The sequence below is a fragment of the Chiloscyllium plagiosum genome, unplaced genomic scaffold (genome assembly GCF_037043375.1).
Source record: "Chiloscyllium plagiosum isolate Xiang-an unplaced genomic scaffold, Cpla_swu_hap1 HiC_scaffold_25, whole genome shotgun sequence".
Taxonomy (NCBI): domain Eukaryota; kingdom Metazoa; phylum Chordata; class Chondrichthyes; order Orectolobiformes; family Hemiscylliidae; genus Chiloscyllium; species Chiloscyllium plagiosum.
The window spans coordinates 34622612-34636126 of record NW_028270163.1 but is presented as its reverse complement, the minus strand read 5'-3'; the positions used below and the strand labels follow the sequence as shown (position 1 = coordinate 34636126).

At 42.1% G+C, this 13515-nt stretch overlaps 1 protein-coding gene and 1 non-coding gene across 5 annotated transcripts in view; one reads left to right on the top strand and one right to left on the bottom strand.

Moving 5' to 3' along the window:
- The window catches only part of kif19 (kinesin family member 19), a 238258-nt gene that overhangs the window by 83643 nt on the left and 141100 nt on the right, over window positions 1-13515 (top strand). The gene's annotated exons all lie outside the window — the stretch shown is intronic.
- LOC148145315 (signal recognition particle RNA) lies at window positions 5101-5401 on the bottom strand. The gene has a single exon (XR_015761472.1).

Sequence of the window (13515 nt, the reverse complement as noted above, 5' to 3'; positions counted from 1 at the left end):
TGTTGCTTGCGTAAATAATGCTGAGATGCTTAAAAGGGCATTTACCTTTCTTTTTATCTGGTTACCTCCAAGGTCAAATGTGTGGAGCTCATGGAGTTTTTGTCACAGAGACCATTGATTCAACCTTTGCACCTTGTCCTCCTTAACGCAACTAAAGCGCCCAATAAAATTTAGCTCTACCTCTCTCAAGCTGTCCATCACCATCATGGTCAGTCAGTCTATGATGAAAGGCTTATGCCCGAAACGTTGATTCTCCTGCTGCTCGGATGCTATTTGACCTGCTGTGCTTTTCCAGCACCATACTCACGACTGTCTGTGCCACATCCAGGCTAGAATTATTTGTGATTTCCTCCAATTTTGTCCAATTGTCTATTTTTGATGACTACTCCCTAGTGAAGTACCTTGGGATGTTTATGCAACATATATTACATACATGCAATTAATTAATTTATACATTATCACTCATTTATATCAATATTGTCGGTAATGTGATCATGTTGCGCTCAGTTGAATGAAGTTTTACTTTGTTTATGAATCCAATAAACCTAGCTTTAGATCCCAACCTAGATCCCAACAATCTCAATGAGGGGATTGGAGACTGTTTTATTGCAAAACAATGCACCCCGAATAATCTGGAAGTTGCAGCAATCACTTTAATGGAATTGGTTTTCACAGATTAGTGAGTTTTAAACTGCAGACTGCTCGCCTGCTACAGCTGATAGCTATTCTTTCAGATAAGGCTAATGTGTTGTATTTAAATGCAGGACCATATGGTGTACTCCCGTCGTTGCTGAGGACAATAGAAGTGGTTGCACAGTGGGAGTAGCTTTTGTTTCTGGTTCCAGGTGGCAGGTGGAACCCCTGTGAACTTCTAAGCTCTATGTGTACTGAATTTCCTCTATTAGCAAATTAACCTCTTCTGTTGTACCCATATCTTCAGCCTTCCCTTTCTTCTCTAAAGCTAATCATAAATTAATCCATGCATGTCAACGAAACACTGCTAATATATTTCAGATGGATTATTTCGGTAGGTGTTTCTTTGTCAAAAATATAAATTGGAGATACATATGCAAGATTCGTGAAGAACCAGGATCAATGTTTGTACGAGATAGTGTAAATTTTCAGATTATTTGGCTAAAAATAAAGGGTCAACTTTGCATGATATCGACTATTACTCGAGTATATACTGTATCCACCGTGTGTCTCTCGTACACACGGCATTACCCCAAAGCAGCTAATCTCTTTCAATCACTGAAGGATATGCTTCATTGAGCTCTAAACAATGTATTCTATCAATTTGTTAATGATTGAGAATAAACTGACGGGGGGATAATTGTCACAGTCAATATGAGTCATGATTTGGAGATGCCGGTGTTGGACTGGGGTGTACAAAGTTAAAAATCACACAACACCAGGTTATAGTCCAACAGGTTTAATTGGAAGCACACTAGCTTTCGGAGCGACACTCCTTCATCAGGTGGTTGTCACCTGACGAATCACCTGATGAAGGAGTGTCGCTCCGAAAGCTAGTGTGCTTCCAATTAAACCTGTTGGACTATAACCTGGTGTTGTGTGATTTTTAACACAGTCAATATGTCCTACTTTTTATCAGCAGGATGGAACTAGAACATAACAGTGCAATACAGGCCCTTCGGCCCTTGATGTTGTGCCGACCTGTAAAACCAATCCGAAGCCCATCCAACCTACACTATTCCATTATCATACATAGATATACCTAGAGAATTCCATTTTAACCAAATAGATACTAGTAAAATAGCTAGGCTGAAATAATGAAGCTAAGGCTGTGACTAGTTCTGGAGCAGAGGTCTTTAGCATTGCAGTGGGAATGTTGTCAATGCCCTTAGCCTTTACTTTAACGAATGCACACAGCAAAATTTTTGATATAGAACATAGAACAGTACAGCACAGAACAGGCCCTTCAGCCCACGATGTTGTGACAACCATTGATCCTCATGTATGCACCCTCAAATTTCTGTGACCATATGCATGTCCAGCAGTCTCTTAAATGTCCCCAATGACCTTGCTTCCACAACTGCTGCTGGCAACGCATTCCATGATCTCACAACTCTCTGTGTAAAGAACCCACCTCTGACATCCCCTCTATACTTTCCTCCAACCAGCTGAAAACTATGACTCCTCGTGTTAGCCATTTCTGCCCACGGAAATAGTCTCTGGCTATCTACTCTATCTATGCCTCTCATTATCTTGTATACCTCAATTAGGTCCCCTCTCCTCCTCCTGTTCTCCAATGAAAAAAGTCCGAGCTCAGTCAACCTCTCTTCATAAGATAAGCCCTCCAGTCCAGGCAGCATCCTGGTAAACCTCCTCTAAACCCTCCCCAAAGCATCCACATCTTTTCTATAATAGGGCAACTAGAACTGGATGCAGTATTCCAGTAACCAAAGTTTTATAGAGCTGCAACAAGATCTCACAACTCTTAAACTCAATCCCCCTGTTAATGAAAGCCAAAACACCATATGCTTTCTTAACAACCCTGTCCGCTTGGGTGGCCATTTTAAGGGATCTATGTATCTGCACACCAAGATCCCTCTGTTCCTCCACACTGCCAAGAATCCTATCCTTAGTCTTGTACTCAGCTTTCAAATTCGACCTTCCAAAATGCATCACCTTGCATTTATCCAGGTTGAACTCCATCTGCCAACTCTCAGCCCATCTCTGCATCTTGTCAATGTCCCGCTGCAGCCTACAACAGCCTATACCATCAATGACAACTCCAACCTTTGTGTCATCTGCAAACTTGCTGACCCATCCTTCAATCCCCTCATCCAAGTCATTAATAAAAATTACAAACAGTAGGGGCCCAAGGACAGACCCCTGTGGAACACCACTCAACACTGACTTCCAGGCAGAATATTTGTTTTCTACTACCACTCGCTGTCTTCTGGTGGCCAGCCAATTCTGTATCAAGAGAGCTAAATTCCCCTGTATCCCATTCCTCCTGACCTTCTGAATGAGTCTACCATGGGGAACCTTATCAAATGCCTTGCTGAAGTCCATATACACCACATCCACAGCTCGATCCTCATCAACTTTTCTAGTCACATCCTCAAAGAACTCGATAAGGTTTGTCAGGCATGACCTGCCCCTCACAAAGCCGTGTTGACTGCATTTAATCAAGCCATGCTCTTCCAGATGGTCATAAATCCTATCCCTCAGAATCCTTTCTAATACCTTGCAGACGACAGACGTGAGACTTACTGGTCTGTAATTGCCGGGGATTTCCCTATTTCCTTTCTTGAAGAGAGGAATTACATTTGCCTGTCTCCAGTCCTCAGGTACGACTCCAGTGGAGAGCGAGGATGCAAAGATCTTCGCAAGTGGCGAAGCAATTGCATTTCTCGTTTCCCAAAGCAGCCGAGGATAAATCTGGTCCGGGCCTGGCGACTTGTCAATCTTAATGTTTGACAAAATTTTCAGCACATCAGCTTCCTCTATCTCTATCCATTCCAGCATGCACACCTCCTCTTCAAAAGTTTCATTCACTACAAAGTCCATTTCTTTTGTAAAGACAGAAGCAAAAACTCATTTAGGGCTTCCCCTACCTCCTCAGACTCCACACACAAATTCCCTATACTATCCCTGATCGGCCCTACTGTTTCTTTGACCATTCTCTTATTTCTCACCTAAGTGTAAAATGCCTTTGTGTTCTCCCTAATCCGTTCTGCCAAGCCTTTCTCGTGCCCCCACCTGGCTCTCCTCAGACCATTTTTGAGCTCCTTCCTCGCCTGCCTGTAATCCTCTAGAGCTGAGCTTGACCCTAGCTTCCTCCACCTTATGTAAGCTACCTTCTTCCTTTTGACGAGAAGCTCCACCGCTCTCGTCATCCAAGGTTCCTTTATCTTACCCCTTCTTGCCTGTCTCAGAGGGACATATTTATTCATCACTTGCAACAACTGTTTCTTAAACAGTCTCCACATGTCTATAGTGCCTTTACCATAGAACAATTGCTCCCAGTCCATGCTTCCTAACTCATGTCTAATCGCATCATAGTTTCCTCTTCCCCAATTAAAAAAACTCCCATTTTGCCTAATCCTCTCCTTCTCCATAGCTATGTAGAATGTGAGGCAGTTGTGGTCGCTATCACCAAAATGCCCTCCCACCACAAGATCTGATACCTGCTGCGGCTCATTTCCGAGCACCAAATCTAGAATGGCCTCTCCCCTCGTCGGCCTGTCCACGTACTGAGTTAGAAAATCCTCCTGAACACACCTTACAAAAACAGCTCCATTCAAATCTTCTGCTTGAAGGAGGTTCCAATCAATATTGGGAAAGTTAAAGTCACCCATTACAACAACCCTACTACGTCCACACTTTTCCAAAATCTGCTGACCTATGCTTTCTTCCATCTCCCTGCTGCTATTGGGGGGCCTGTAGTAAACCCCTAATGAGGTGACTGCTCCCTTGCTGTTCCTAATTTCCACCCATACTGACTTGGTAGGCAGATCTTCCTCGACAATTGAAGCTTCTGTAGCTGTGATACTCCCTCTCTGATCAGTAGTGCTACACCCCCTCCTCTTTTTCCCCCCCTCCCTATTCTTTTTAAATGCTCTAAACCCTGGAACATCCAGCAACCATTCCTGCCCCTGAGAAATCCATGTCTCTGTTATGGCCACAACATCATAGCACCAGGAACTGATCCATGCTCTAAGTTCATCACTTTTATTCCTGATACTCCTTGCGTTAAAGCAAACACACTTTAACTGATCCCTTGGTTCCTTCCCACGAAAATCCTTCCCACTAGCTGGTCTACCTCTTGCTATTGCCTCATCTGCATCAACTCTCACCTCCGGTATACAGCTCAGGTTCCCACCCCCCTGCCATACTAGTTTAAACCCTCTCGAACTACTCGAGCAAACCTTCCACCCAGGACATTGGTCCCCTTCCAGTTCAGATGCAACCCGTCCTTCTTGTACAGGTCCCACCTTCCCCAGAAGGCATCCCAATTATCTACATATCTGAAGCCCTCCCTCCTACACCAACTGCGCAGCCACGTGTTAAGCTGCACCCGCTCCCTGTTCCTCGCCTCGCTATCTCATGGCACCGGTAGTAAACTAGAGAACACTACTCTGTTTCATTGTGTTAACCAGGCTGCAATGCAACGTCTATTCACAGGTGTGATCCGACTGCTGATGGGCACGGGGGCTTTGACCTGCTCTGTTTCCGACCTGGGCCGATTCACCCCTCTTTACCCGAACTGGTGATCCCAGATTCCTCCGGGGACACCATATCGATGCCCAGCTTAGTGAGGACACCTGATTGGCATAGTCCGCAGCAGCCCAGAACTCCTGGTCTCAAGCAATCCGATAGCCTTAGCCTCCGAGTCGCCAGATTACAGGCACGCACCACACCTCTTCCCACCCTACCTCTTGCAAAATTGCCATCCCGTATTCCCAATTCCTCCGCCTCTGCCGTATCTGCTCCCAGGAGGACCAGTTCCACCACAGAACACACCAGATGGCCTCCTTCTTTAGAGACCGCAATTTCCCTTCCCACGTGGTTAAAGATGTCCTCCAACGCATCTCGTCCACATCTCGCACCTCCGCCCTCAGACCCCACCCCTCCAACCGTAACAAGAACAGAACGCCCCTGCTGCTCACCTTCCACCCTACCAACCTTCGCATAAACCAAATCATCCGCCGACATTTCCGCCACCTCCAAAAAGACCCCACCACCAGGGATATATTTCCCTCCCCACCCCTTTCCGCCTTCCGCAAAGACCGTTCCCTCCATGACTATCTGGTCAGGTCCACGCCCCCCTACAACCCACCCTCCCATCCTGGCACCTTCCCCTGCCACCGCAAGAACTGTAAAACCTACGCCCACACCTCCTCCCTCACCTCTATCCAAGGCCCTAAAGGAGCCTTCCACATCCATCAAAGCTTTACTTGCACATCCACTAATATCATTTATTGTATCCATTGCCCCCAATGCGGTCTCCTCTACATTGGGGAGACTGGGCGCCTCCTAGCAGAGCGCTTTAGGGAACATCTCCGGGACACCCACACCAATCAACCACACCGCCCCGTGGCCCAACATTTCAACTCCCCCTCCCACTCTGCCGAGGACATGGAGGTCCTGGGCCTCCTTCACCACCGCTCCCTCACCACCAGATGCCTGAAGGAAGAACGCCTCATCTTCCGCCTCGGAACCCTTCAACCCCAGGGCATCAATGTGGACTTCAACAGTTTCCTCATTTCCCCTTCCCCCACCTCACCCTAGTTCCAAACTTCCAGCTCAGTACTGTGCCCATGACTTGTCCGGACTTGTCCTACCTGCCTGTCTCCTTTTCCACCTATCCACTCCACCCTCTCCTCCCTGACCTATCACTTTCATCCCCTCCCCCAATCATCCATTGTACTCTATGCTACTTTCTCCCCACCCCCACCCTCCCCTAGCTTATCTCTCCACGCTTCAGGCTCTCTGCCTTTATTCCTGATGAAGGGCTTTTGCCCGAAACATCGATTTTGCTGCTCCTTGGATGTTGCCTGAACTGCTGTGCTCCTCCAGCACCACTAATCCAGAACACTACTCTGTTCGTCCTGCTTTGCAGCTTCCATCCTAACTCCCTGAAATCACTTTTTATATCCTCAATCCTTTTCCTGGCTATATCATTAGTGCCAATATGTAACACGATTTCTGGCTGTTCGCCCTCCCCTTTTAGAACCTTATCCACCTGATCAGAGACGTCCCAGACCCTGGCACCAGGGGGGCAACATACCTTCCGGGAATCCCGATCCTGACCACAAAATCTCCTGTCGATTCCCCTAACTATCGAGTCCCCTACCACGAGTACTTTTCTATTCTGCCCCCTTCCCTTCTTTGCCACAGTGTCAGGCTCAGGCCTAGAGAACTGACTACTATGGCTTTCCTCTGGTAGGTCATCCCCCCCCCAGCAGTATCCAAAACGGTATGCTTATTGCTGAGGGGAATGTCCACCGGGGGTCTCTGCACTGTCTGACTGTCCCCTCTCCTCCCCCTAACTGTAACCCATCTATCCTTGTCCTGAGCCTTCGGAGTGACCAACTCCCGGTAACTCCTCTCAATTACCCCCTCAGCCTCCCGAATGATCTGTAGTTCATCCAGCTCCAGCTCCAATTCCCTAACACGGTTTTCAAGGAGCTGGAGTTGGGTGCACTTCCCGCAGATGACAGTACCATATATTCAGTGTCGGAGGAGCAAGAGAAAAATCTTTAAAACTGTCTGCCATTTTCATTGCAGTGTGTGGAATACTGTATTCCTCAGGTAGGCAAACATACTAATGGGTCTCTGCAGTTGCTGGTGCAAATTGACTTTTGAGGAAAAAATATGTAATTTTTCTTCTCCATATCTTTTTGTAAAGCAAAATATAAACACATTGTTCAGATTTAAAGCTAAATTGGCTAGCCATGTGGATTTCAAGAATGGTAAGAGCGTGGAGTTTGATCCTAGCTCTGGTTGAAGTAAATATTTTTGAATCTACCTGTTCAGAGATGTCAAAACATATGCCTGGAAAGGTGAGACTTGAACCCAGGATTTTTAGCCTGGAGATAGGGACAGTACAACTGAACTATAAGAGCCCTGGCTTGAGGTAGACTTGAAGTCTTTCTCCTTGCCATGCTGAGTAATAAAATGATCATCATGATCAAGAATGCTTTTAAGAGAAGTCTTGAAATAATACTTTTAATATAGTGGCTTATACTCCTTGAAGTGCTTCTGAGGCTAAGGCATTTAAAAAGGACTTTTTCACCTCATTCATTGTTCCCAGCATTTTTAGATGAGAGAAGAACGCTGATGATAAGACTAAAAAAAAACAAATGCTAATTTAAAAACACCCTGAGAACATCTGACTGGTGATGAATTCATGTTTATTAAATGATTAGAATTGTTCAGTATAATTTTAATGATATAGACTTGCTCAGCATGTTTGGATGTTCGTGAGCCTGTTAGGCAAAGCATTTATTTAATGTTCTATGCTTTTTCTTGAACAACCTATTTGCTTCTTTATTGCTTTCATTTTTTTCCAGTAATAGACTACAAAGAAAGCTTGCAGGTTGCTGTGAGTCTTGTCTTGAATTCACTGTTGGAATTTATTTATTACACTGTGTATTTTGCAGCACACGGAATCTGAGAAGAAAAGTGCATTCTTTTTCCTTTTTAAATCCAGATGCTGTATATTTTCCTAGAAAAGTTTTATTTTGTTGAATTTAGTGAAGTTTACAGCTTTGATGTCATACAGGTTTTGTTTTATGTTATTTACAGCCATAAGTAGAGTTTAATTCAGTTCTGTTGGTTTCCTCTGCACTAAATATTAAGGGTTGGCAGGATCAATTTTTTATTGTTAGACATGGCATTGGTTCAGGTAAAGAGAGCGAATCAGTTCTTATAGAAGGACTGTAACAGTTGAGATGTGAGTGGAAAGCTTAGCAACAATTCTTGGGAGTTTAATTTCTTAGAAACCAGCCAATGACCCTCTGTCACAAATTCAATTCTGCAAAAGGGCCTGAATTGAGCCATGTCATAGACACTTAAAATCACTAATTCTTGGCACACAATAATATGATAACTGATGCAGTGCTATGGCACATCACTAAGTGCACCTTTATTTATAAATAGTAATACTTAAGATGGAACAGTAATGCAAAATCTACATTCAAGAATGTCATTGTGCTGTGGACATAGCCTTTTGCTGTAACATCCATTTTCCACATCATCATTATCAAAGAGTGATTGGAGCATGTTAAGAATTTAAGAATTAGGAGTAGGAAATATGATGCTATGTGTCTGCCCTATCACTCAGTAAGATCATGACTACTCAGACCTCAGCTGCACTCTTCCATCTGATCTCAAGACTCCTTGATTCCCTTAGAGTCCACAAATCTATTGATCTCAGCCTACAATGTACCTGATGATTAAAGATACAATCTCAAGTGCCTGAAGGGATGGTTGAGGTTTAATGGAATGAGGGAACAGGTGATGGATTAAGAGTTAATTGGGTGTGAATGTGCTGTGTCAGTGTGGGGAACTCGTAATCAGCAGGGTGAGAGTTTATGGCATGTGGTTAACTGAAATAAAGCTGAAATAAGAGTATGGATTTGAATTCTGTTCAGAGTTTAACATTAAGGAGTGAAAATTCAGCCCATGAACAATGTTTCACTCCACAGATATTGATTGTAATGCTAGGTATTCCCAGTATTTCTGTATTTATTTCATTTCCAGAAAGGATCGGGTTAGGAGAAATGAATAGATCTAAAAAAAAATCAAGGTTGTAGTGCAGTATAGTAATTTGGGCAAAGTTCAGTAAATTGTGACAATCTAAAGAAAATAATTAATGAATTATCTGGGAAGAGTGCACCAACGATTGTGCCGTCTCAATAATGTATAAAATTTAAATTAGACCATCAAGATGACCAACTTGCCTGACCGACTGCAACTGAGGATAAAAGCAATTCATACAAGTTCTGTCATTGACAGAAAATAACAATTTATTGTAATGCAGAACTTTAACAAATTATTGTCAAAAGAAAATATTTTACTAACCTACTACTATGAAACTTAAACTACACACCTTTTAAAAACCCCAAATATACTCACATTCATTCACAACTAAGACAGATGGTTTGACACAAATATTATGTTTTGGAAAAAATTATTGATAAGAAACAAAGTTCATAAATTCTCAAGATGAAAAGTCTAGATCCTTAGAGTGGCTTACATTATTTCTCACAATTTCTATTGATTTCAACAGCAAAGACACACTGCCGTCTGTAAAGTGTTGGCCGTTCTTCACTTTGATGGTTGATTAAGTTGATCTTGTTCCTCTTTTGTTAGAATTATTACTTTAAGCTTTTGTTTTCATCTTTTCACTCACATACCAAGGGAAGAGAGGGATGTTTTCAGTTTAGCAGCTCTGAACATCGTTGGCTGCTCTGAATTTACAGGTTTGTAACCAACTAAAGCTGGACCAATTTGAGGACTGTTGTCAGGCAGTCTTCAATTAATTCAAAAGCACTAGTGCCACTCTGACTCAATAACGTGACAGTTTCATTGCTGTACCAGCAGCATTGTCCTATATACTAACAAATGTGCACCACTTGATTTTTTTAAAGTTGCAAAACGTTCCTGGCATTTCAGTTCTTAGCAGACCAACTTCCAGTCCAGTTTATAATCCAAGAAGAAAAATATGTGATCCTTTACAAAGTTGCATGGTTCAATTCAGGGAAAATAGCAAAAAGTTAAAAGTCCTTTATTCAAATATATGATACATTGGTGACAAGATAGATGAATTAATTTAGATGAATAGGTTTGATCTAACAGTCAAATAAGAGACATGATTGCATGGTGACCAAGGTGGGAAGTAGATAGTTCAGATCCTTTGGTCCAAACTTACTTGGAGTTGGGTGGACTGAAGATCCCTTTGAACATGGCAGGCTGCACCTGATTCTTGGATTCCCACCCACAGTCCCATTTCTGGAAAATGTTGCTGTTGTGGGATAAGGATTCAGGTAGCCTGCATGCACATAGAAGTCCCACACTTTCTGGCTCCTTTGTGGAAATGGACAGGCCAACACCTATCTCCCAGTGACTGTTGTGGGAATGGTGCACCTTCTGTTTGGAGGTGGTGTTCATGGCGTTTCAGCACAGAACTCAAGCTCCAAGTTAGGACCAAAAATAAATGTCACATGCATCTGGATTTCTTTCAATGATGGGTTTTGAAGTACAAAAAAACCCTTCCTGTTTCAGTAGTTAAATGTTATGTTGAATGGTGAATGTGTTATGGCAGTAATGGGTTACCTACAAAGGTAAATTGATACTTACGTTGTTCAGCATTTTATACATCTTGACATACATTCAGATACTTTTCCAGTTAGGAAAAGTGATATTAAACATTCAAAACTGAATAAACATTGCTGAGAAATTCAAGTTACCATAAACTGAGGTGATTTAGATCTCCATGGTCCTTCAAGATTGAAGAAAAGGTACTCAGTTTTTATTTACAGACAAAAAAAGCCTCTTCTTCCTGGAGTGCAATGATTAATAAGCTATCTAGTTCCTGGGAATAAATCACCAATGACCTATCCTAGTCCATCCACATTGATGCTACAGTTAAGAAAACACACCAATGTCTCTACTTCTTCAGAAGGCTAAGGAAATGCAGTATATCCACAATGACTCTTACCAATTTTTATGAATGCGCCTTTGACAGCATCCTATCCAGATGTATCATGGCTTGGTATGGCAACTGCTTTGCCTAAAACTGCAAGAAATTGCATAGAATCGTGAATGCAGCCCAATCTATCTCACAGACCAGCCTTCCATTAATTCTGTCTACACTTCCTCCTGGCTTGAGAAAGCAGCCAACATAATCAAAGACTCCTCCCAATCCAGTTATACTCTCTTCCACCCTGTTACATCAGGCAGAAGATTCAAAAGTTTGAAAATACATGCCAACAGATTTAAGAACAGCTTCTTCCCTGCTGTTATCAGATTTATGAACAGACCTCTCATATATTAGAGTTGATCATTCTTTGCGCCTTCTCTGTAGCTGTAACGCTACATTCTGCATTCTGTTCTATTACCTTGATGTACTTACGTGAGGTATGATTTGTCTGGTTAGCATGCAAAACAATACTTTTCACAACAATACATCTCAATAATAAAATCAAATCAAATCTGGTACAGCGAAGAAAAAAGCAACGTCTTTTGCAAATATGATTTCATTGACTTCATTAGTGGCAGCTGCAATTGTTTGGTTTAATAGCTGGGGCTACTATGAGTGTCTAGCTGAATTTCAAAAGCTTCAGAAATACTGATCTGAACAATTGGGACAGGTTCACAGTTTGATGCCTGTTTTAAAAGGTTATTAAAAATTACTTGCCTTGGATGTGGTTGGTGAAGTAGATGTTTCTGTCACAGTTTGACCACATAAGGAGATTTACATTTTTAATGGATTTTTTGTTCAGTGTGCAGAGTCTTTGAATGACAACTGTATTAAATTATTAGAGGTTTACACCTTTTTATATTCACTGAAAGACATGGCTCAGAGGTTCATCCATTCTGGGTACGTGGCCAAGGAGATTATATGGAATGCATAGAGTGGACTTGGGGCGTATATGAAGCCTTGGAGATAGGAGGGCTGATGTCCTCGTAAATACAACCACCTGATGGAGGAGCAGCACTCCGAAAGCTAGTGCTTCCAGTTAAACCTGTTGGACTATAACCTGGTGTTGTGTGATTTTTGCCCCAGTAAATAAAAACAGTCTTTCTAATCCCTGCTCCTCTAGGAGCTGCAGAATGCCTGTCTTGAGGTGCTGTTCCTCTCCACTTCCCTAAGTATTGCTGACTAGTGAGGGATCCTCCTCCTTTCTTACTCATCTGGATACTGCTGACTGCCTGTCTCTTTTGTTCTCTGCTAGCCCACTCCTCCAGATTTTACTAATTCCCTAACTTCCCCTCTTGTCTGCTCCTTAATCTCGGTAGTATATCATGGGACCAGCTAGACACCAGGCCACAATAACTTAAAAGCAAAATACTATGGATGCTTCAAATCAGAAATAAATAGAAAATGTTGGAGATACTCAGCAGGAAAGGGTTATTTTAAATTTTGTTTTGTGTAAGGACGTAGTACTAATTACCTTAGAGAAAGGAATTTCTGGGAAAGAGGGACCACAATATGATGAATTTCAAACTGAATATGAAAGTAACACTTTTAAATCTGCAGTGATAGTCTAATACTTAAAGTCAAGGAGATAGATAAGAGGGACCTGTTCCAAAGAAGAGTCACTTGACTTGAATCATTAATGCTACTTTCTGTCCAGAGATGCTGCCAGACTGGCTGAGTTTCTCCAGCAATTTCCATTGTTTTTTTTAATCAGATTTCCAGCATCGGCAGTTCTTTGTTTTACTTTAGATAAAAGAGTCATATTTGACAAGGTAGATTTAGAGGTAGTTTTAAAATGAATGGCAGCAAAAATGAATTGGAAATATTTACAAAAATATTTTCTAATTCTCAGTTAATAAACATTTCATTGAAAAACTGCAACAGTTAAGAATGGCATCAAAATGAAAAGGTCTTACAATATTGTCAACAAGTATAGCAAGAATGAAAATTGAGAAATGGTCTTAGAAGCCATCAAGGAATGATCGAAAAGTAGTAGACAGAGAAAATGGAATATAATGTAAGCCAGCAAAATATATAAATGTAGACTTTTAGAATTTCTGAGTGCGCAGCAATGAAAATACATGTTATAAATAAACATTGTTCCTGAGACAGGAGAAATTATAATTGAAAACATGGAATCAGAAGTTGTTAAACAAATATTTTGTGACTGACTTCACATCAAAAGACACAAAAATGCCAGATGTAGTGGGAAGCAAGAATCAAAGAAGAAGGAAGAACTTAAAGTAATTTGTTTTGGGAAGAAAAGCTACCGAGAAATGCATGAGATTAAAAGCTGACAAATCCCTTGGACTTGATTGCCTATGTAATTGTATTCT